Raw genomic sequence first — 13316 nt, 5'->3', positions numbered from 1 at the left:
TTGACTTTTTAAAGGGATTTTCTGATAACTTTTAACATTTCTTAATATAGCTCATTGAAATCTGCAGGAAAACCTTTGAGAGGCCAGGGTCAGAGTTTTTGTGTAAGGCACGTATAATTAGAAACAGTGATCAAAATTACTTTTGTTTTTTGTGAGCAGTTGACATATAAAAGTGATCCCGGGCAAGAAAGCTATAAAATTGCAGAAGGATTGATGCAAGGGAAGGAAGAGAAGGAGGGAGGAAGAGGGGGAAGGAAGAAAAGATTCAAATTTGAGAGCTGGGATGGTTTGCTTGGTCTATCCCGCTACTCATATTCTATACTTTCTTGTTGTCAAATTATATTGAAATTGTACTAAATATAGCGATGTCCTCAGGCGAGGAACCTTCAGAAATCCACAAGACTATGTGCAAAAATTAGGCAGTTAAAATTAAATGAAAAGTAACAAAAGATAATTTTATGTTCTGCTCCACTGACACCAAAGTCACAGAAAATACAATAGGAAATGGACAAGAAAGGACAGTGAAGTGTGCTGCAACAGAGACAGAAGTTGCACAAATATTTTACAAACAATGAGCCAAGGCTACACTGTTTTGTACCAGCCTACTACCAGCCCTGCAGATAAGGCAGGGACAACCCCTTTACAAGAAGGCAAGAGGCTGGAACTAAGCCTGCCAAATTTATGGACACAAAAGCAAACAGAGCAAAACAGAAACACGAACCATGAAACAGGAGCTATTCAAACAGTTGCCTTCAGCAAACCAGCCCTCCCACGCATTCCCCTTTTAAACAGTTCAGGGCGTGGCTTCTCTCTGCCTCCTTCCAAGGTGCCCCATTGCCTTCCTCTGTTTACTCCTGATTGACTGCCTCCTGCATCGGGCGTCCTTGAACAGGGCCAGCTGTGGGTCATCTTCATCCACGCTATCAGGCTCACACAGCTGGGTCTGTGTCGTAACCAGGTGGGAGGGGCCTGGCTGAGGGCTCTCATCAGCAAGCTCTCCAACACCCTCAGCAACCTCTCCAACACCCCCCTCCTCCTCCTCTGAATCGTCCGACCCAACTGCCGAACCCACAGGCTGACCCTGAATCACAACATACACACTGAAAGCTTCAAAACCTCTATTAAAAAGCTTGCTTTTTGGAGAAAGAACTGCTTAAAGAGCTTCAGTATCAGGAATGTCCAGTGGTGGGATTCAACCGGTTCGCACCACTTCGGCAGAACCGGTAGCTAATTTTTCCTTGTGCAGGCCCAGAATGGACTTCTGGAAGCGGCACCCACACAGAGAAATGGTTGTTCACATGTTTGAGTCCCACCACTGGGAGTGTCCATAATTCTTACTGAACATTGTACCTGGCTACCTCCAGTGCAATGATTTAAACAGATAAAGTTATTAGTCAAAGAAAAGTGCACACACCCCCAGCTGCCTTTTCTCTGCTTTCCTTGAGATTTTCCTGACATGGCAACCATCTGGAGAAATACATTCTTTTCTGTGGATATGCATATACCCCTTTGAAACAATAGATCAGTAACAAAGCCCCAGAAAGTTATATTGAGATACACTTCAGAGGAGCCCACTTTGATTTAGGTTTTTTTTCTAACCTTTCCAAATCTGTTCAGTTTTGAATTCAGAATTCAGTCAAAACTGATTCAAATACCTGTTTCAGAACTTCAGAGTCCAATTGATGCATGTTACGCATGAGAAGAAGCGTAACAATAGAGCAGTGAATCACTGATTCTTGTAAATGAAAGAAAACCCCCAGAAAAGTCCTATTATCTGGTTTGAATGGGGGCTTCTAAACTAAATGACACAAAAGCCACATTATGAAAAGATAAGGAGCTACCAATAAGTTAAATCACAAAATGTCACAAGAAAATTTAGTTTGATGACTCTATCAATATGAAAATCCTTCACAACTGTAACATTTTCACCACTGCCAAAACACTGAATTGGACAATTTATAAGTATAGTCCTGACTATGCAAGTTACGATTTGCTATTTATTTATTTTATTTATTTATTTGATTTGTATACCACCCTTCTCCCGAAGGACTCAGGGCGGTGCCCAAATGCAGAAAATAATTTACATTAAAACAATAATTAAAACAAAACTCATCAGACCAGGCCGGCTTGTACAAACAAATAGGTTTTTAGGTCACGTCGGAAGGAGCGAAGGTTGGGAGCCATCCGGAGCTCAACCGGTAAACGGTTCCACAGGTCAGGCGCACCCACAGAGAACACCCTCCCCCTGGGGGTCACCAGACGGCATTCTCCGAACGGCGGCACCCTGAGGAGGCCCTCTCTGTGGGAGCGCACTGGGCAGAGGGAAGTTGATGCTAGGGTGTGTCCTGTTAATTCAGAAGCATGATTGTCAAAACCTAACAATGGAAATTGAACACTGAAAAGGAACACTCTCCTTTACCTCCTTTACATACCGAACTAATAATTATCTGGTTATCTTCAACTAATTATTGCCTATAAAGCAGCATCTCATGGGCCATGTGATTATCCTCTCCAAGGCCAGGAAGAATTCTCTACTGTTAAAAAGAGAAGTGCTTCTGCATGCTTAAAATAAACATAGCGAGACTGGAAATAAGTCTTATAAGCAATAAGGAAACTGAAGTTCCAAGTTTTCTGTTCCCTTTAAACCCTGATCTGGATATGTTTTTAGGCTGGGTTCTTGAGTGAAGCATTTCCATACAAGGATAATGCAGCTGGAAAGCAACTCAGTTCTCTGGTCTCCATGACATCAGTGTACCTGAAGAAAAAACTTACCTCATTTTGCTTGCAGCTCTGGAGCTTCAGAGGCTAGATCCTGCAATAGCCTAGATACATCAGGAAGAATGAAATTGATAAATAGATTGTCCCTTTGGCCAGTGTGCAAAGTGCCATCCTCTATACTTTCTTTACTCTTTGAGTAGTATGTGGGTGAAGGATTTTTATTGCAGCAATATCTGCAGAAATTTGAAATACCGGTAGCTATGTCTGATTCTTGTTCTTGGCATTAGTGGAGGCAATCACAAAACACCTTCAAACTGTTTTCAAGGGTTTGGGGACTGAAAATGTGTCCTGTTTGCTTTTTTCATTATTTCTCTGAACTTTGGGACATGTGATTTTCATATTGCTTGAATTTCTTCCCATTTCCATTTAAAACTATTGTTCATTCCTGTCCTGTTCCTTGTCTTTACATTCCCTATTATTTTGGATAATTATTTTTCTGTTCACTCAGTATTTTAAGCCATGAATGAGCAGGTCAGACTTTAGCTACATTGGGAACTGAAAGAGTCAAGGTCCAACATATCTAAAGAGCAGAAGGTTGGGAAATATATTTAGGAGAAATGAAATCCTTTTGATTAGTTACACCAAGTTCTTTAGTATCATTTTTATCTTTGCAATACTGGTGAATATCTTTAGCTCGGGTGTAGGATGAGAGTTCAGTCTCCGAGTTTGTGGGTTGGTTTCTGAATGTTTTATTACCAGGCTAGGTTACATCTTCAGCTGTGTTTAGGGGAAGTCTGTATCAGTGCTCTTCTGTTTATAAGGGCTTCAGGTGTGGCTGTGTCAATTGAGGTTCTTGTGAAGGGTCAGGTGTGAGTCATCAGAGAGAGGCTGGTGATGGATCTTGTGATGGGAGTGAATTTCTGGAGGGGGAGGGGGGGCTTGTGTGGGTTGGTTGGGGCTCAGTGCTGTCTCTTGTTGGCTGTGTGATTGATTTGGATTCTGAGGGGTTTGTAGGCTGGTAGTAGATCAATGTGTCTATTGATGGAATCGCTGTGTCCAGACCCTCTTCAGAAGGGCCAAGACACACTGCAACACCACAATACTAAGAAAAGCAGAAGAGAAATGGCTTTCTCTGTAATGGCTATCCAACAAACTTGGTATTCCAACACACAGCACCCAAACCACAACACACCACACAGACAATCACCATGCAAAAACTAACCCTACCATACACAAAAATGACAGCCAGAATTCTCCAAGCCCTAGGAACAAACCCACAGTCACACTCTGCCAGAAATTATCCAGAACCAAAGACAAGACACAGAAGAATGAAAGAAACAATGCCATCTACAAAATCAACGGTAATGATTGCAACCACTTCTATGTGGGACAAACATCACGTCAATTAAAAAACCAGGATCCACGAACACAGGCTAGCAGTCAAGCACCACAATCCCAAATCCTTCATCTCTACCCAAGCTGACACCAAACAGCACCAGTTTGATTGGAGCAACACTAAAAGCATCAGCCATGCCACCACCTGCCACTCTCTTGAGTTCATTGAAGCCTGGCACTCCACTAGCAATTCCATCAACAGACACATTGACCTACAACCAGCCTACGAATCCCTCAGAATCCAAATCAACCACACAGCCAACCAGAGGCACCCCTGGCCCCTAACCAAGCCACACAAGCCCCCCATCCCCCCAGCAGTTCACCTCCCAATGACCCTGACCTGATGATGTAATCTCCCCATCATATAAGACCCATCATGGTCTCTCTCTGATGTCTCACACCTGACCCTTCACAAGAACCTCACTTGACACACCCACACCTGAAGCCCTTATAAACATAAAACAGACATCCCCTAAATGTCACTGACGATGTTACCTAGCCTGGTAGTAAAATGTTCAGAAACCAACCCACAAGCTCAGAGAATGAACCTTTACCCTCATCATTTTTATCTCTCACAGACAGGCATAATTTTGCTGTCTTGTCACAACACATGCCTGAAAAAAAAGAAGTAATTTTCCTTTGGCAGCATAGGGCTTTGTGCTTTTAAGGACCACTGCGATTATAATCTATGTAAATATATATATAAAAAACCATCTTTCCAGTGGAGTCTGCTATTTAATATTAATTGATAGCTATTTATATGGTCAGTTATAGTTTGTGTTCAATTAATAATTCTTAATAAGCTAAATTACACTTTCAATACAGTTCTATTACAATTCTCAACTATTTCTGTAAACTTTGAATTTTTGATTATGTTGAATAATTTGAAATTAGATTCACAGTCTAAGACTGGTAAAAGCTTAGTTCAAGTCCTAACTAAGAACCCAAGTATTATAAAAATAGTGCCAAAAGATGCTGGCAATTCAGAATCACTCAGTTGAGTTGGGTGGCTATAGACATTGAAAAGCACTTAGCAATAGCACTTAGACTTATATACCGCTTCATTTACAGCACATTGCCCCCAGCAATCTGGCTCCTCATTTTACTGATCTCAGAAGGATAGAAGGCTGAGTCAACCTTGAGCCAGTGAGAATCGAACTGCTGGCAGTGGGCAGAATTAGCCTGCAATACTGCCTTCTAACCATTGCACCACTACTGTTCTTTAAATAAACAAATAATAAAATAAATAAAATAATAAATTCCAAGCAAGTTGGATTTTGTAAAATTCCATCTTTTAAAATTAAGATGTTCAACTCCTAATTTTGGGCCTAGGTCCTAAGTCCATTCATTCAGCAATTTTGTAATTTTGAATGATTGCTGAAAGGTTATGAGTTGAAGGCTTCCTGCTGTCAGTTTATGAAATTTTACTGTAACCACTGATCTTTTTTTTTCAACCTTTGGTCTACACAAAGGTAACATTTGCTGTTGCTTGTTACATGCTGAAGTTATCATTATTATGTTCACAACAATGTGAAATCACAGACCTCAGTTCCTTAGTTGGTGTGGGTTTTCACATGCATCCAGTTCTTCCCAAGAACCTGGAATGTCATAATGTATTGGCATAGTATTCTTATTATTATTGCCTTCAGCGTTGAATCCTGTTAACTACCTGGACGTGTCCCTTCAGTTTCCTTGGCACGATTTCAGAAGTGGTTTGCTAGTGCCTGCTAGTGCCACACTGAAAGACAGTGACTGGCCCAAGGTCACCTAGCTGCCTTTGTGCCTAAGGAAAGAACTAGAACTCCTGATCTGTAGCCTGATGCTTTAACCACTACACCAAACTGGCTCTCATGGTGAACTTGCGGATATATAAATTCTTCTCGATCATTAAACTTATTTGCTGACCAAGAACCATAGAAAGTTTTTTTGAATAATCTCATTTTATTATCTTATTCCTATTCATCATTAAAACACTATCAGAGAACTTTTTAATTAAACTTTTGGATTCAATTAAATAGGACTACGAGATACAGGCTATAAAACTCCAGACCCCCCACTCGATTCATCTTTTGTGCAACCTTTAAAAAAAAAGCCTTTCTTAAAATAGTCTCTTTCTTGTTACAGCACAGGAAAAGTATTAGTGATAAAGCATGATCATTTCATTCTTTATCTCATTGAGTTCCCAACACCACTTTAATATATTTCTTTGAATGTGAAACCTAAAATTTTTCAGACTAAAACATATTTGCTATTTTTAATCAAGGATGCCATATCTGGGCTTCAAACGTCAAGAGATAAAAGATTTATGCATCATTTTCACAATGTTCAGTTATGGTAGCCCTAGTTTAATTCCAATCCTACATTCTTCAGCATGGAATCAGGACTGGAAAGAGCCTGGGAGTCATCAAACCTAACTACCTGTTCCATGCAGGAATCCAGCTTAAAGAATCAACAAAAAAATTCTATCCAGCTTCTCCCTGAAAACATCTGTGGGAGGAGTTGTGGCATCACCATTTCTATAAGTAATTTGTTCTAGAGTCAAATTGCTCTTATGGTGAGAAAATATCCCAATTTTGTATCATCTGCAAATGTGATAATCATTCTTTCCAGCTCTTTATCCACCTCTTTAATAAAAAAAATGATTGAACTTCGTGGGTTTGATGGGGAACCACTGTTGAACATCCCTTGAGTATGATGTTCAACTCAGCTAGGTATCCACTTACATCATGCCATCCTACCCAAACCTAATCAGATTGCTTATCAGAGCACCATGAAGTTTCATCAAAATCAATTACAGATAGTCCTTGAGTTACAACCACAACTGAGCCCAAAATTTCTTTTGCTAAGTGAAACGTTTGTTAAGCAAATTTTGCCCCATTTTATGGCCTTCCTTACCACAGTCGTTGCACTCATTAGTAACACAGCTGTTAAGTGAATCTGGTTTCTTCATTGACTTTGCTTGTCAGAAAGTTGCAGAAGCTGGTCACGTGCCTCCCAAGGCACTGCAAAGGTCATAAATATGAGTCAGTTGTCAAGCATATGAATTTTGATCACATGGCCACTGGGATGTTGCAATAGTCGTAAGTGTGAAAAATGTTCATAAGTCACTTTTTTTTAGTGCCATTGTAACTTTGAACGGTCATTAAATGAATTGTTGTAAGTCAAGGACTACCCATGTATGTTTTCAATATACCCACAATCTATGAAGGAATTTACTGAATAAAAACTGAATCAGGCTTTTTATATCAATTGTGTCCCGTTCTTGGAGACTGCCTGGAATGTTTCTGCAGTTTTTTTGCAAGATTTTTCAGAAACAGTAGTCCTTCCTAAGGCTGAGAGAAAATGGCCGGTCTTCCAGTTTCTAGCACAATACCATAATCAGTACAGGCAGTTCTCGATGTATAACAATTGGGACTGGAATCTCAGTCACTGAGCAAAATGGTCATTAAACAAGATACCCAGATTACTGATTTGTTCAGTGACCACAAACCCAGCACTACGTTGTGATCATTAAGGAAGATTAAGTGGAGCATTGGGGTGCCTCAGAAGCAGGGGTCAGCAACCTGAAACAGTGAAAGAGCCACTCGGAACCGGTTCCCTCACAAAAGGAAAAACTGGGAGCCGCAAAAAATGTGTGCACATGCGCATACATGCGTGCATGTGCAGAACAGGGTTTGACTGAAGAGTGGAGCCAAGGCGAGATATGCACTTACCCTGCATATTTGAATTGATTGGTTGAACTTTTTTAGTCCCACTTTTTTGGGGGGGACTGCACATGGCAGAGGACTGGGAGCCGCAGGAGACGGCTGAAAGAGCCGCATGCGGCTCCGGAGCCGCGGGTTGCAGACCTGTGCCTCAGAGGGTGGGTTAGGCCCAGCGCAGGTCGTATAAGAGTGTCTCCCTGCTAAGGAATTTAAAATCCTCCCTGCCAAAAAAAAAATCCAAGCAGGAGTTTCAGCCTCCAAGAAGATATGCCGCATGCATTTGAACTGTCATTAAAAAAGGCTGCTAAGTTGAGGCCCATCTGTTTATCAAACTAGCTCAAAACAAGGCAATTCTCCTTTAGATTACATAAACCATGTGTACTTCAGAACTCCCACTATTGGTCCTCAATGAATCCTGAGTTCTTAAGAAGGGAAGGACATGATTTATTAACTTTTTTACCCCCCAAGAAAATCTACTCTGAAGGGAATGACATGGTCATTGTACACTTTTGTTTTATATCTGACTCATTTTCTAGGTGAATCTCAAAATATGCACTTACATAATATATAACATTCACTCATATTAGCAATGGAATTCTAGTTTAAACAGTTTCAAGATTTTTAAGGTTCTATTTTTGCTGATGAACATGTACAACACCTTATTTAGCATTGAAAAAACAGGAGACTAAATATTTTTTTATTTCTTCCTTAAGCAATACGGTGCTATAAGTAGAGCACTGCTTGATCATTACTCATTCAAGCAGTTTCTGAGGAGCATATGCCAACGTATTTGTTCTACAGATAAGCATGCTATTTTTAAAACTTAAAAATATTCTGATTTTCAAGCAAGCTGATTAGCTAAAGAATCTTCCCAAGAACTAAAATGAAACCAGCATATTTTCTTGAAATAAAATTTTGGTGAATGCAATGGGAAACACTTTACAAGAAAAAGTATGAAATGCCTGACCTTTTATTTTTCTTTCCCATCCCTTGTTAAATCTTACTTAAAGCTGGCACATTCAAATGGCATTTTTTTTTCTCTTTTTCTTTCTTAAAATACAGAGCTCTTGTTTTTGGAATCTCTTCTTAATTCTTGAACTAATTTTTAGTTGCTTTAATATAGAATAGAATCATATGCGCATCTTTCCTTCAAGAGACCAGTCTTCATTTATAAAATGTTTCGGTTGGCATATGCAAGGCTTTTTTTGTCATAGAACGCACCAGAACAGAGTTCCGGCACCTTTTTCGATGGATTTTCCAGAGTTGCATTCTTTTCCTATTGTTTCCCTTCCTACCCTCGTTTGTTTTTGAAAACACCCCGCTGGTGGTACAGTGCGAGCAGGGTCCCCTCTGGCGCTGTCTGCCTCCATGAGGCACCGGAGCACCACAGCCAGAGCGTGGCTTGATTGGCTGGTGGCAGTGGGAGACACATAAACATGGAGGCCTTTTTTCACGAGAGGGTAAGTGAGCCTTTTGCCTTCCCTTACAGAAGGTGGGGTGTGAAGTTAAAAAGAGGTGAAGCGAGAGGAAAAAAAGGCGGCTGGCATAGAAGCTTGCCCAACAGCGAAACTTTGCTGTTTTGATTCCTTGGGTAGTTCGAAGGCTGGGATGTCTGTGAAAATCTCTTTTTAGTCTTGTTTACTTTATATTCAAACTTCAGAAGGGAAGAATAAGAATAAAGCCAATGTCTTGTGATTTGGAGGTTTTATTAATAATATATATTAATTATATATTGGTCAGATGTAAAGGTAGACCTACAGAATAAGGTTTAATCAGATCTATTTATTAAATTGGTTTAACTTAAAGGTAAATTAAAAGTAATCTGTTCACTGACAAAGTTTCAACTTTAATTTGTTTCAAGTCAATATCCATATTAAACTCCAAATGTAAAGTTTTCCACCTTGTTTGACCACTTCTTAAAAATAATTCAATCTTTTACAAGCAACCACATTTTGTTTTATTGGGCCAATTTCATTCCACATAGAAAGCTGACATTTCCACTCATTAAACTAAATGGGTATGCCAGTGGTAAATGTCCCCAAAGATTAATAAAATGCCTTGTTGTACTGTAATTTAAAGCCACACAGTGCAAGGTAACATTAATAGTATTAACTTTCCTTGAACAAAACCCTAGTCTTTTAGATACACTAAAAATTGAAGGTTTTTTTTTTTCAACTACAAAGGTAAACTTTGTAGGGTAGGCAAGGCGGCTTGTGTGTGTGAGTTCCAGCATCTTTTTTTTTTTAGAAAAAAAGCACTGGGCATATGTAGCACAATGGATTAAGAAATGAAGTGGTAGAAGAATCGACCATATTGCTTGAAAGATATAAGACAGGACAAAGGAATTGCATTGAATTCTACATTCTGGAAGCTGAAAATGACTGAAGCATGACAATACTCAGGAAGAAACCTTTTCCTTTTTTCATTTACTGTAGTTAAGTATGGAGAAATTTGAAAGGGGCATTCCCTTTGTATGCTGAAGGGGTACAATGCTGATTGATGTTCAGGCCAAATCACTAGCTCTGTACTTTATCTCTATAAAATCTTAAATAATTTCTATCTCTCTTTGAGACTGAAATCTACAGTTGCATAGAGCACTTTGCATCCCTAGCCCCCCCCCCCCAAAAAAAAAGCTTTACAAAACAGAAGTTTAAATTTCCCTTTCTGGTATATATTGCTCTTTCAAGACTAGAGATCTTTTTGGAGCCAAATAACTCACAAGATTGCATGGGGTCCAAAATGCAGTAGGCCATATATTATCATATTCCTATAACATGTGTTATATCATGCATTTGGTATAATTCTGGGTGTAAAGTCAGAGTTGACTTTAAACTACATATCCATATAAAACTTGGCATTGAGGTATTTATGGTACACAAATGTACCATCAACATGGAAGCAACCAATCCATCCTATCACACACACAATAAGAAACTCCTGACGATTCTTCAAATTTTAAAGGAAGGGGTAAAAGCTGTAACCATTATTTCTCCATTGAAGTCAACATAGCCTCTGGATTACAGTTAGATTAACCCCTTGAGTACTGGCCCTCCTGAAACAGTTCTGTAGTGTTTGGGGAATGAGAATGGTTACAATTCTACTTAATCACTTCTCAAAACAAGTCGTTCTTGTACCAAAGTGGAAAAACTCTGAGCAGTTACATTTATTTGAATTTTTTCCCTAAGATAATGTGTTTCAAGAATTATAGTGTTTTACTGTTTGGGAGCAATTGTGGCTGTTTGCCTTTCACATATTAGGAATGCCAACATGGGAAGATTACTCTGGACAACTTTGTGTTAAAAGACACAGCTGGTTGGCAGCACCCTAGTCAAACTAGTTATGTGGATGAGAGACCACCAAGAGGCCCAATCCAGAAGGCAGCACTGCCACACCACTTCCACATTCTTGCCAGAAGCTATGTAGGTGTGTTCATGCAGTCCTTAGGAATCAAACTCTACTTGAAATTTTTTTTTTTATTAAATGTAAACAATAGCAATTAAGACATTAAAAAGTTATAGTTACAAAGGCAATTTCTGTCACATATTGTTTTTAAGGGGGATTATTTATGAAATTGAAGAGAGCTGTTTTTAAACTTATCAACTATATGTTACTGTTTTTTTAGAAGTAGAAACTGAAGTCCTAAATAAGCATTAAACTGTATAATGTAATGGCTGAGGTGGTGGTTAGATGGAAGAAATAAACAGGATTTAGGTAAAGTATAAAAATCAGTTTCACCTGAATTCGGGATAACCAAAGGTCCAACATGAAGCACACTCATAATACTTACACAATATAACCTCAATTTTGTATCCAATTGTATTATTTTTGCTTAAAAAAACAGAAAGTATAGGTCTGTTGAGTGGAAGTGATCTAGTATTTTATCATTCTTGGTTGAAATAATTGAGAATTCTTTTTTTTTTAAATGAACTCAAAAGGATTAAGTGATAACAAGCTTTTTCACTTTAGGTGCCCTTGATGATACACACTGACAGGAAATTATCAGTTTCTTTCTAGAACAATTTAGATAGTAGAGCAAAACATTATCATAACTACCTCCACAGTAAACTAAGGTTCCCACAGGTGTGCAGAGGCAAATAGGCCAGCTGCAACATCCCAGAAGACGGGAAGAACAACAAAATGGGATCTCCCAGTACTATATGCCAGAAACTAGCCCAGTAAAGTATTTATCCCAGGCTCAAGCTAAAAGGATTTCTGGGAATAAAGCAAGAAATCTATGATTTATTGTTTAGACTTCTCTCAAACATTTATTTATTTTTCTTCCCCCACACTCTTCCCAGGCCAATTCAAAAAGCTTAGCTCAGGAAATAGTGGCTACCTCAGGAAATAAATTCCTGTTGTTGTTAGTTGTGAAGTCGTGTGCGACCCATCGCGACCCCATGGACAATGTTCCTCCAGGCCTTCCTGTCCTCTACCATCTTCTGGAGTCCATTTAGGCTCACGACTAAATTCCTACCTTTGCCCATTTTCCACTATCTATCTCATGGTCTCAGAAGAAGCACTTGAATATATGTATGCTTGCAAATATAACCAAATATTGATTAATAAAGAGTTAAATTCTTTCTAGCTGAGAAGAAACAGCGATAAAAATACATTAAGATGAAAAGCAACTTTCAAAAAGATACTTCTTGAGCCTACATCCCAGACAGCTCTGAAATTCTGCTTACACAAAACTGGAAATTCCTTTCAAAAGGACATTGCTTCATTTATAATAACCATATTAACAGAGTCAAGATCAAATGCAGAAATGCTCAAAGAATGAAGGTAAAATGTATTGTTGGAATAATGTATCTTACAAAGTAAACAGAAGTTGCATCCATAATATACACCAATATATATTAGAATAGTATGAATTAAATATAGACGAGGAAGGGAAATTTATTAAACCACCCTATGAATCCAGACTACACTTTCTCAAAAAGTATTTTAAAAAACGCAAATAGTCATATTAATTATTAATGCAATAGTTTGCAATATTATTTTACATATGCTGTTACCAGGCAATAATTCAGGCAACAAACACTTTTTCTTATTCCATAACCTAGCTTAAGCTATAGTTACAGCTTAGTTATAGAGCAGGGGTGTCAAACTGCCAGTCCATAGGCCAGAGGCGTCTTGGCAAAACCCCGCCCACCCTGTCGGCAATGGAAAAAAAGTCGCGACACGTCACATGACCTTGCAAGTTTGACACCATTATAGAGCCTACAAGAGGGAAGAAGTAATCATCAGTAACATATGGAACATATCCATAGTTAAATGGTTAAAGCCTTGGTGGAGCAGTGGGCTAATGCCTCCTTAAGTAACACCAGCTGCCTGCAATTAGTGCAGGTTCGCATCCCACCAGGCTCAAGGTTGACTCAGCCTTCCATCCTTCCAAGGTAGGTAAAATGAGGACCCAGATTGTTGGGGGCAATTAAGCTGACTTTGTAATAATGCCGCTTGGGGGTGTGTGTGAAAGCCCTAATAAGCAGGCATATACAT

Source organism: Vipera berus (genome assembly GCF_964194415.1).
Source record: "Vipera berus genome assembly, chromosome: 2".
NCBI classification, from domain to species: domain Eukaryota; kingdom Metazoa; phylum Chordata; class Lepidosauria; order Squamata; family Viperidae; genus Vipera; species Vipera berus.
The sequence above is the reverse complement of the archived record's forward strand: the minus strand, read 5'-3'. Positions refer to the sequence as shown.